General features: G+C 38.6%; 1 pseudogene; it reads right to left on the bottom strand.

Moving 5' to 3' along the window:
- Positions 1-480: 480 nt before the first annotated feature.
- On the bottom strand, positions 481-1562 carry LOC100579675 (annotated as a pseudogene).
- Positions 1563-11440: the final 9878 nt, after the last annotated feature.

Genomic DNA, 11440 nt, shown 5'->3' with positions numbered 1-11440 from the left:
GAAAGCCTTCATACATCTCAAGTTAGGGGACAAAAGAGGAAGGCCACAAAGGCTGATCAAAGTAAAACAAAATAAAAAAGTATTAAGGTGAAGATTAAAAAATTTTTGCATTACATAATTTACATGAAAGCAATGCTATCGCCTCCCCTTTGTGGGCTTGGGAGAGGACTGGGCCATTCTCCTGAGAGTAGTGGGGTGGCTTTTAAGAGGGCAACGGACTTCCTGTAACAATACATCTCATGATATTTGGGATGACTGTGAAAAAAAGTACAGTGTACAATCAAAGTCCTCAGCCATATTGCAGAACTTTGGGGGATGCTTCCTCCAGCCAACTGCTGTCACCTTCACTGTTCCGGTTTTTAAATCCTGAGTCAAGCCAAAAAACAAAACAAAACAAAGAAAACAAATAAAGCCATGGCAATCTCATCTCGTTTTCTGGGCAAGTTAGGTTTTCTTAAGAAAGGATGTAATGCAACTAAGTTACAATCTGCCTTGAACATTTGCGGTGGATGAGGAAGGGGTCGGGCTCGTCGTATTCCTTGCTGATCCACATCTGCTGGAAGGTGGAAAGCGAGGCCAGGATGGAGTCACTGATCCACACGGAGTACTAACTCTCCAGAGCAGCAATGGCGCCAGGGCGGTGGCGCCTTCTGCATCCTGTCCTGCCATGCCAGGGTACATGGTGGTGCCGCCAGACAGCCCCGTGTTGGCATGCAGGTCTTTGCGGATGTCCATGTCACACTTCATGATGGAGATGACAGTAGGATGCCACAGGATTCCATGCCCAGGAATGAAGGCTGGAAGAGGGCCTGGGGGCTGTGGAACCCCTCATTGCTGATGGTGATGACCTGGTTGTCGGGAGTTTGGGCAGCTCGTAGCTCTTCTGCAGGGAGGAGCTGGAGGCCACCGTGGCCATCTCCTGCTTGAAGTCCAGGGTGATGTAGCACAGCTTCTCCTTGATGTCATGCACGATTTCCTGCTTGGCTGTGGTGGTGAAGCTGTAGCGCCCACTCTGTGAGGATCTTCATGAGGTAGTCAGTCAGGTCCAGGCCAGCCAGGTCCAGACGCAGGATGGCATGGAGGAGGGCATACCACTCGTAGATGGGCAGTGTGGGTGACCCTGTTACCAGAGTCCATCACAATGCCAGTGGTAAGGCCAGAGTCATACAGGGACAGCACCACAGCCTGGATGGTCACGTATATGGCTGGGGTGTTGCTGAAGGTCTCAAACATGATCTGGGTCATCTTCTTATGATTGGCCATAGGTGGGGCCTGGTAGCAGATGGGTGCTCCTCAGGGCCACACAGTGTTGTGGAGGCGTGGTGCCAGTCTTCCATGCGTCCCAGTTGGTGCCGTGCTCCATGGGGTACTTCAGGGTCAGGATGCCTCTCTTGCTCTGGGCCTCATCACCCACATAGGAGTCCTTCTGACCCATGCCCACCATCACTCCCTGGCGCCCATGATGGAGGGGAAGACGGCCCAGGGGCATCGTCACCTGTGAAGCCGGCCTTGCACATGCCAGAGCCCTTGCTGATGAGAAGCGTGGCGATAACATCATCCATGATGAGCTAGCTGCTGCTGTGGATGCCCGGCAGAGCGGCGAGGGCGACGCTCTGTGCTCGCGGGGTGGACGTGGTCTCGGCTGTCCATTAACCCTATTTTTCTTCCCAGTCTCAGGTATGTCTTTATCAGCAGCGTCAAAATGGACTAATACACTTAGCTTAGCATGTCTAGAAAATTTTCTGATTACAGTCTTGACAAGAATATCATCTTTCTGCTCTACCAATCAGAGTGTTATGCCTGTCCCATTCCTAATGTGTTACTTTTCCATTGTTAACCCACTTAAAATAACTTTATGGTCTTGTTGAGATAGAACCTTTTTTAAAACAAAAAACGAATATTCTACTGAAATACCTATTGTTAGTTCAATTTTGTAGGAAATAAATATTTCAATAATGGAATTAAAAAATAAACATGTATACAATGGCAGATATTTTATAAATCATATTTCTCTAATTTCAGAGATTTAGGAAACATACTAAACCTAATTCTCTTTTGGAAACAAAATTTATATTTCCAGATAATCTGGAAAAGCTAATTAATCAATAAGGTCCTTGGGGTTTTACTCTGTGTTTTGACAGCACCAATATATTCATCATGGGGTAGGGCATGAGGAAATAGCACAATTCATACTCATAAATATGAAATGTGAAAATGTATGGTTTTGTGCTGAGAAGTGTCATTTCTAATTGCAAATATGGCAGCTTTATTGACATCATCAACAGGATTTTTAAGCAATCTACCAGTAGTTCCAGATATGAGATTTACTTCTACTTCTAGAACAAAGGTATAAGTATGCTTTTATTAATTATTGTTTTAATTTCAAATTTTCTATTCTATATATTTGAAATAGTCTTTAAAGTTTTCACAAACAAGCAAGAATTAGAAAAGTACCTCATTGTGCCTATTTATTGTTTAAATCTTCTGTTCTTTTGTATTTTCGAATTGGACCAACAACTCTAATTATACTAAGTACTCATTCTAGTTTTTTTGTAAGCTTATCTATCAATCTGAAATTCTCTTTTTGACACTCGAAATTTTATTGTGACTTTTATATTTTAAAGGAAGATAATTATGTCTGCATGTATTTAAAACTGAGTCCTTAGATTATTGTTTCTGAAATGTGGCTGCTGTCCTTTAAACTCTCTTAGTATGTTACAAACACGTGGCATTAAGAGACTTTCTCTAAAGGAGTAATGAAAACTAACTTTTAAAAAGGTAATATAAAATTTTCTCCAGCAAATATTTTGCTTTTTAAGGTATTGCTTATATTTAATAAAATAATACTTTTTCTCCTATCATTCTGTGGTGATAAGTTATTGCCAAGGGATTTCTGATATTTAGCTGAGAGTGTAGACGACCTTCTGAAAGGGCCTGGAGGAGTGAGCAGAGCTGTCAATCTGAGCAAGAAGGGCTTGAAAACTTCTTCCCTGAAAATGCACTGAAGCCTAGAAGTTCCTCACTGTTTAGAAACAAAGCTTAGTGGAAAGTTTACTTGAGACATGAACTTGGGATTAGAGAGAAGTAGAGTAACAGACTGGTATTTTGAAAGGTCTGTGGGAGCCTGATATCGTGGATAAAGGCGTCAGGCAAAAAGGCTATATAGGAGATAGACCCAGACTAACTTAGAGTAGAGGTTAGGACCCAGTGCAAGATAATAGGACTACAGAATAAGCTATGTCAAGATCTCAGTGTAGACCCCAGCAACTAGTGCTACTGCATACCCTGAGCAACTGTATGAGGCTAACCTTATATAGTTTAGGACTATCTCAGATCATCACTGTCTCTAATGCTTTTGCTCCCCACTCTTGTCCTTAATATTTCAGTTAGAACCTTATCTTTTCAGGTAGGCTTCCCCTAATTATTCAATTTAAAGTAGATCCCTTATAATCTCTCTCAGGAATTTTTTATCTTTCATTATACTAATTTTGTAATATTATTAAAATTATTTTTTTCATATTAGGCTCCACCACGACAGGCACGATATCTTTTTATTCACTATAGTGTGCTCCATGCCTAGCATAGTGCCTGGCATACAAACAGCTCAATAAGGACTGTATTTGCTAAATAAACAAATGTTAAATAGGCAAATGTGCTATCTTAATAACTGGCTAGTGATTCAAGTAAACTGAATGGGGGTGGAATACACTGGACAAGGGGAAGAGCTAGGGTTTGCAGGATCCCACTCATTCTCAGAAAAGACAGAGGAGGTAACTTCGAAATCAAGGTAGAAAACTTAGTTGACACTTGAGGACTATTGTCTTTTCCCTCAAGAACTCAAGAAATAAAGCAGGAGCTAAGGGTGGCAAAGAACTTGTGTAATAAACATGCAGCATAGCCCAGGCCAGAGGTTTCCTTGGACTGAAACAAAAAAAGAAGACTAAGTGGAAAGACTAGAACTCTTTGAGTTGAGTCAGTGCCTTGAGCTGGAGCCAATTTCAGTCCGGATTGGGTTAACATCTGAGCAGCAACATCTACAAAGGAAATAAGTAAATGGTCAAGAAGATTTTTAAAAAAAACTTCAAGAGTCCACCATGCTTCATTCTCATTCATGTGGAATCCAGGGACCATTACCACTAGGATTGTTTTTTTTTTTTTTTTTTTTTTGACAGAGTCTCGCCTGTGGCCCAGGCTGGAGAGCAGTGGCGCGATCTCGGCTCACTGCAAGCTCCGCCTCCCGGGTTCACGCTATTCTCCTGCCTCAACCTCCCTAGCAGCTGGGACTACAGTTTCCCACCACCATACCCGGCTAGTTTTTTTGTATTTTTTAGTAGAGACGGGGTTTCGCTGTGTTAGCCAGGATGGTCTGGATCCCCTGACCTCGTGATCCGCCCGCCTCGGCCTCCCAAGTGCTGGGATTACAGGCGTGAGCCACCGCGCCCGGCCCATTACCACTAGGATTTTAAAGATTGGTTATAACCCTTATTTTACTTATTGCTTATTTTTATTTACTGCTTTTTTTTTCGTTTGTTTTTGCCTTTGGAACTTTAAGAAACATCTTTAAAAGTATAAAGCAACAGCCGGGCGCAGCGGCTTACGCCTCATTGGTAGGCTATGCATTAATTCAAAAAGCTGATGCCAGGGAACTAATATCTTCAACCCAACCCTGAGATTTAAACTTTTAAGAGACCCATTCACTGAAATAAATTATTTCCTTAAAAATAATTCCAGCTGATTGAATGCAGGATGGAAAAGATACGTATATCAACAAGAATATTCTGTGAAGCTACATCCTTTTCATTTGACTGTACATTTTTCATTCAGTGTATTTTCATTCACTGTAAGTTTGTGTCACACAGAATTTAGTGTTGAGATAATAAAAAACGATTTACTGATAGCTATATTAAACTCAGTAATCTTACTTCTCTTGCCTAAATGATTTATTTCTGAATCATTTTTGATAGCTTAAAAGAATCTTGTGTTTGATGACACATTTTTAGAGTTTGTGGAAGAAAAGTTTTATATTTTTCACAATGCTATTTGGCTTTTTTATATATTGAACTCATCTTTTTGGATTCACACAGAGCATAATCCTATTTCAAGGAAACTACAGCATGCCATTGCCTTCGGCAGCTTTTTGTCTCAGTCATGCATTTGAGCTGAACAGCCAAGTGCTCCCTATTTATACTCTGGTTGCCCAACTATCATTCCATTGTCTCCTTTTCTGGAAGACATAGAAGTTATATTTATGACACTGCAATAACTAAGTTCTACTAGTTTTTTCCTGCTCACTCACTCTTCAATTCTTTTTAAATTTACGTTTTTAGTTGACAGATAAAATTGTATTTATTATGTACAACATGTTTTGAAATGTGTATGTGTGTGTAGTGGAACAGTTAAATCTAGCTAATTAACAAATACATTACCTCACAGAGTTTTCATTTCCATGGTGAGAGCACTTAATATCCACTCTCTTTGCACTTTTCAAGAATACCATATATCATCATATTTTAATGATATATGATGACTGTACTCACCATGCTTTAAAATAGATCTCTTGAACTTATTTCTCCTATCTAATTGGGTATAAATCCAAAGGAAACAAAAACAGCATGTCAAAGAGATATCTGCACTCCAACGTTTACTATAGCAGTACTCATAATAGCCAAGATATTGAATCAACATAATGGTCCAACAATGTATGAATGAATAAAGAAAACATGGTATATATACACAATGGAATACTATTCAGCCATAAAACAGAAGAAAATCCTGTCACTTGTGACAACATAGATGAACCTGGAGGACATACATTAAGTGAAATAAGCCAGTCACAGAAAGACAAATGCCACATGATTTCACCTATACAGGGATTCTAGAAAAGTTTAACTCATATTTGTAGAGAGTAGGATGGTTATTACCAGAGGCTGATATGGTTAGCAGAGAAGGAGTAATTGGGAGATATTGGTCCCCAACTCTTTTCTATTCCTTTTGACTTTCTCAGTAAGGGCCAGGAGTGGTCATATAATATTATATTGGTGACCTGTACAATCTGGGAAGAAAGGCTCCTAGTATAGTGATCCCATGCTGAAAAAGACAATGTGAGATGAGGCAGGTAATCCCATGTAGACTCATGGCTTCCAGCAGTTAGGGATATCTGGTGAATTTTTACACTATCTTCTAGGCTTAGTATTTAGAGCCAGCCTGTGCCATGTTTCTGAGTCATCAAGGACAATTGCTTTTTTGGATGTGCAATTCCCCACTGTCTGACACATGAAGACAGTAACCTACTATTTTAAACTTTCAAATAATGTTTTGAAATTATTTGCTAATAAGCCATTTCTGAATATTGAACATTATAGACTATGTTATTTCAAAAGGAACAAGTAATATTTTCTCTTTTTTATGTAATCACATCTACTTAAGAAAAACTTATATCCTAGAAAATTAAAATTCAAAGTGCCAAACTGATCTTTAAAAGGATTCAGAGCAGAAGGAAATGAATCTAGGTAGGATTTCCAGAATTGAATTATTAACCAAATGGGCTCCACTTCATTACTGCTTGCTGAGCAATGGGCATACTTTGGGCCATGCTGTAATGAAAATGATAGGGAAGTAGGAACACAGGCAAGGCAAATGCTTTTCATTTTATGAATACTAGGAATTATGTTAGGTTAACATGGCTTATGTGTTATTTCAACAAATAACACATTTGGGGAAAATATCTTCTGAACTTCCACAACTCTCATAATTTGATAATATAAAAACATTATAATATTAGGATATTGGAGCTAAAAGGAAGTTAATAATCATTTAGTATAACTCCTACATTTTTAAGATAAAAAGTGTACATTCATGTTGCGTGACTAGCTTCAAGTTTCTTAACCAGTTTGGAGCAGAGTGAGGTCTTGAACCAATGCCTTTTAACATCCGGTCAAATGTTCTTTTGTGCTTTATTCTCTTTGAAGCAATTGTGAATGGGAGTTCACTCATGATTTGGCTCTCTGTTTGTCTGTTATTGGTGTATAAGAATGCTAGTGACTTTTGCACATTGATTTTGTATCCTGAGACTTTCCTAAAGTTGCTTATTAGTTCAAGAAGTTTTGGGGCTGAAAAAATTACACCAACAATAGGCAAGCAGAGAGCCAAATCATGAATGAACTCCCATTAACAATCACTACAAAGAGAACAAAATACCTAGGAATACAGCTAACAAGGGATCCGAGGAATCTTTTCAAGGAGAACTAAAAACTACTGCTCAAGGAAGTAAGAAAGGATACAAAAAAATGGAAAAGCATTCCATCCTCATGAATAGGAAGAATCAATATCGTGAAAATGGCCATTCTACCCAAAGTAATTTATAGATACAATGCTATTCCCATCAAACCGCCATTGACATTTTTCACAGAATTAGAAAAAACTGTTAAATTTCATATGAAAACAAAGAAGATCCTGCATAGCCAAGACAATCCTAAGCAAAAAGAATAAAGCTGAAGGCATGATGCTACCTGACTTCAAGCTATTCTACAAGGCTACAGTAACCAAAACAGCATGGGACTGGTACCAAAACAGATATATAGACCAATGGAACAGAACAGAGACCTCAGAAATACCACCACACATCTACAACCATCTGATCTTTGATGAATCCAACAAAAACAAACAATGGGGAAAGGATGTCCTATTCAGTAAATGGTGCTGGAAAACTAGCTAGCCATACGCAGAAAAGTAAAACTGGACCCCTTCCTTACACCTTATACAAAATTAAATCAAGAGGGATTAAAGACTTAAATGTAAAACCCAAAACCATTAAAACCTTAGAAGAAAACCTAGACAATACCATTCAGCTCATAGGCATGGGTAAAGACTTTGTAACTAAAACACCAAAAGCAATTGCAACAAAAGCAAAAATTGACAAATGAAATCAAATTAAAGAGCTTCTGCATAGCAAAAGAAACTATCATCAGAGTGAACAGGCAACCTACAGAACGGTAGAAAATTTTTGCAATCTACCCATCTGACAAAGGACTGATTTCCAGAATTTACAAGGAACTTTGGCCAGACACGGTGGCTCACACCTGTAATCCCAGCACTTTTGGAGGCTGAGAAGGGTGGATCACGAGGTCAAGAGATGGAGACCATGCTGGCTAACATGGTGAAACCGCATCTCTACTAAAAATACAAAAAAATTAGGCAGATGTGGTGGCGGGCGCCTGTAGTCCCAGCTACTTGGGCGGCTGAGGCAGGAGAATTGGCATGAACTGCAGAGGCGGAGCTTGCAGTGAGCCAAGATCCCACCACTGTGCTCCAGCCTGGGCGACAGAGCGAAACTCCATCAAATAAAAGAAAACGACAAACACAAACAACCCCATCATAAAGTGGGCGAAGGATATGAACAGACACTTCTCAAAAGAAGACATTTATGTGGCCAAAACACACACGAAAAACAGCTCAGCATCACTGGTCAAAAGAGAAGTGCAAATCAAAACCACAATGAGATACCATGTCATGTCAGTCAGAAGGATGATTATTAACCAGTCAGGAAACAATAGATTCTGCTAGTGGGGCTGTGGAGAAATAGGAACACTTTTACACTGTTGGTGGCAGTGTAAATTAGTTCAACCATTGTGGAAGACAATATGGCAATTCCTCAAGGATCTAGAACCAGAAGTGTCATTTGACCCAGCAATCCCATTACTGGGTATATACTCAAAGGAATATAAATCACTGTACTATGAAGACACATGCACACATATGTTTACTGCAGCACTATTTACAATACCAAAGACATGGAACTAACCCACATGCCCATCAATGATAGACTGGATAAAGAAAATGTGGTACATATACACCATGGAATACTTTGCAGCCATAAAATGGAATGAGATTATGTCATTTGCAGAGACATGGGTGAAGGTGGAAGCCATCATCCTCAGCAAAATAACACAGGAACAGAAAACCAAACACCGCTTGTTCTCACTCATAAGTGGGAGTTGAACACTGAGAACACATGGACACTGAGAGGGGAACAGACACACCAGGGCCTGTTGGGGGTTGGGGGAGGGAACTTAGAGGATGATTCAATAGGTGCAGCAAACCGCCATGGCACATGTATACCTATGTAACAAACCTGCACATTCTGCACATGTAGCCCATTTTTTTTTAAAAGAAATAAAGAGGAAGAAAATTAGTATTTTTTTTTCAGCTCTTCCTCTAGCAGGAAGAAGATAGTTACCCTGTAAAGTACTCCCGATTTATCCCCAAGTTTCCTGTCTCATATCTGCAATGTAAAGTTTGGAAGGGCTGGGGCAGGGGGATGGAAGTACTGACTGTGAGCGTTAGTATGAGGAAGAAATGCCAGAAATGAAAGGGGCTAATGGCAAGAGCAACTCTGATGCTTGGGACAGGAACATAGGTTTTTGGAGAGAGAATCTATGTTTCGTGCCACAGGTTAATCTAATACTTTCTCAATCATCACAAGGAATTATCTGAAATAGCTGCCCATCTGAAAAGGGAGTGTTTATGGCTCATAGGCACTTCTCTGAGTAAAATAAGGTTTATTAGGCAAAGCTAGATAATCATCCATGTCTTTATTTTTCTGTTGGATTCATCTAGATAATCATCCATGTCTTTATTTTTCTGTTGGATTCATCTAGATAATCATCCATGTCTTTATTTTTCTGTTGGTACTTTGTTGGTAAAGTATCTTCAGGTGCATTGAGTATAAAAGTAAAAGTGATGTAACTAAGTACTAGCACTATTTGTACCATATTATACTTCTAGTTTTCTTTTGTCCAACGATATTTTCCCTATACAGTATACAGTATGTTCTTTATCTTATCTCTGTCATTTCAAAGTTTCCATCAGAATACTGGCTGATCTCTTCAAATTCTTAGCTCAGATGCAGTAGAGTATGCAGTACATGAGAAGCTGATAACCCAAAATGATTGGTTTGAGCAATATACACAAAATACCTCCTCTCATGCTCCCAGATGCCTTCTGTATTTTAGGGAAAAAAGGATATAAGCAATATAGACTGTAATCTTGAGGTCAGAAACTGCTTTCTAAAAGAGACAAATCTTTTTGGACCGTGAAGTGACAGTTTGCACAAAATTTCATTTGTTGAAGATACAGTTTGCACAAAATTTCATTTGTTGAAGATACAGCCTCATCCAAGGCTGGCACTAAATAAGAGAAACAATGCATCTAGCGTTTGAAAAATATGATTTATTTAGGCTATAATCTAATACTTATTTAGATCAACTATAAGAAAGATTTCCTGCACAAAGACTTCCCTTAGGATCACAGGATATGAAAAAGCATACAATGAAGTTTACCCAGTTAAAATGTCTGAGTTGGTTAAGTGACTTAATGTAAGGAATTACAAGAAAATGTGTGATAATATTGTGAATTTAAACAGCTAACTTATATAGTCAGTCTTTCTTTTCCTTCCTTCCTTCCTTCCTTCCTCCCTCCCACCCTCCCTGCCTCTCTCTCTCTTTTTCTTTTTTCTCTCTGTCTCTCTCTTTCTTCTTCTTCTTTTTTTTCTCAATTTCTTCAAATTGGATTATCTGACCTCAATTGCTTGCCTCTATCTTAGAGTACCATGTTTGGAAGGCAGTACTTAGATTGTGATAATAAATTCCTGCCCCACTCTCATTTTTTAAATGTTTCTGTTTTTTATTCCCAAATGCAAGGTGTACATCAGGGGAGACTATTCTGTTTACATGGGAGGATTTCAAAGAGATTTTATTTTACTTTAAATTAGGCCTATAGAGTTATGCTTTACATACAACAAACATGATCACCTTTTTAAAGGATATAGTTGATGAGTTTTGTCAAATATATATAGTTGTGTGACCATTATCATAATTAAGATATGAAATATTTTTTATCACAATAATAAGTTCTGTTAGGTCCATATGCAACCAGTTTCCCATCCCTAGCCACAGCTTCTGGCAACCACTCATCTGTTTTTCTGTTTCTATGCCTATGTCTTTTACAAAATGTTGTAAACTTATAAAAATAAAAGGCTTCTGCTTGCAAAAGACACCATTAACAATATGAAAAGATAAGCCATAGGTTGGGAGAAGATATTTCAAAACATATATTTGATAAATTATTCATATTCAAAATATATAAAGTACTCTTACAACTCATTAATAGAAATGCAAGTCAGTTAAAAGTTTAAAAAATGTTTAAATAGAAACTTCGGAAAAGAAAATACATTAGTGACCAATAGACATAGAAAAGTGTTTAGCATCATTAGTCATCAGAGAAATTCAAATTTTGAAATATGAGTTGTCACTGCACACCCACTGGAATGGCTAAAATGAAAAAAGGCCAATAAAAAGTGGTGATGAGCATATGGAGCAACTTGAACTTTCATGCATTGCTGGTAAGAATACAAACAGCAATATAAATCCACCTGCTTGACTGC

Source organism: Nomascus leucogenys, chromosome 2 (genome assembly GCF_006542625.1).
Source record: "Nomascus leucogenys isolate Asia chromosome 2, Asia_NLE_v1, whole genome shotgun sequence".
Classification (NCBI taxonomy): domain Eukaryota; kingdom Metazoa; phylum Chordata; class Mammalia; order Primates; family Hylobatidae; genus Nomascus; species Nomascus leucogenys.
The sequence above is the reverse complement of the archived record's forward strand: the minus strand, read 5'-3'. Positions and strand labels throughout refer to the sequence as shown.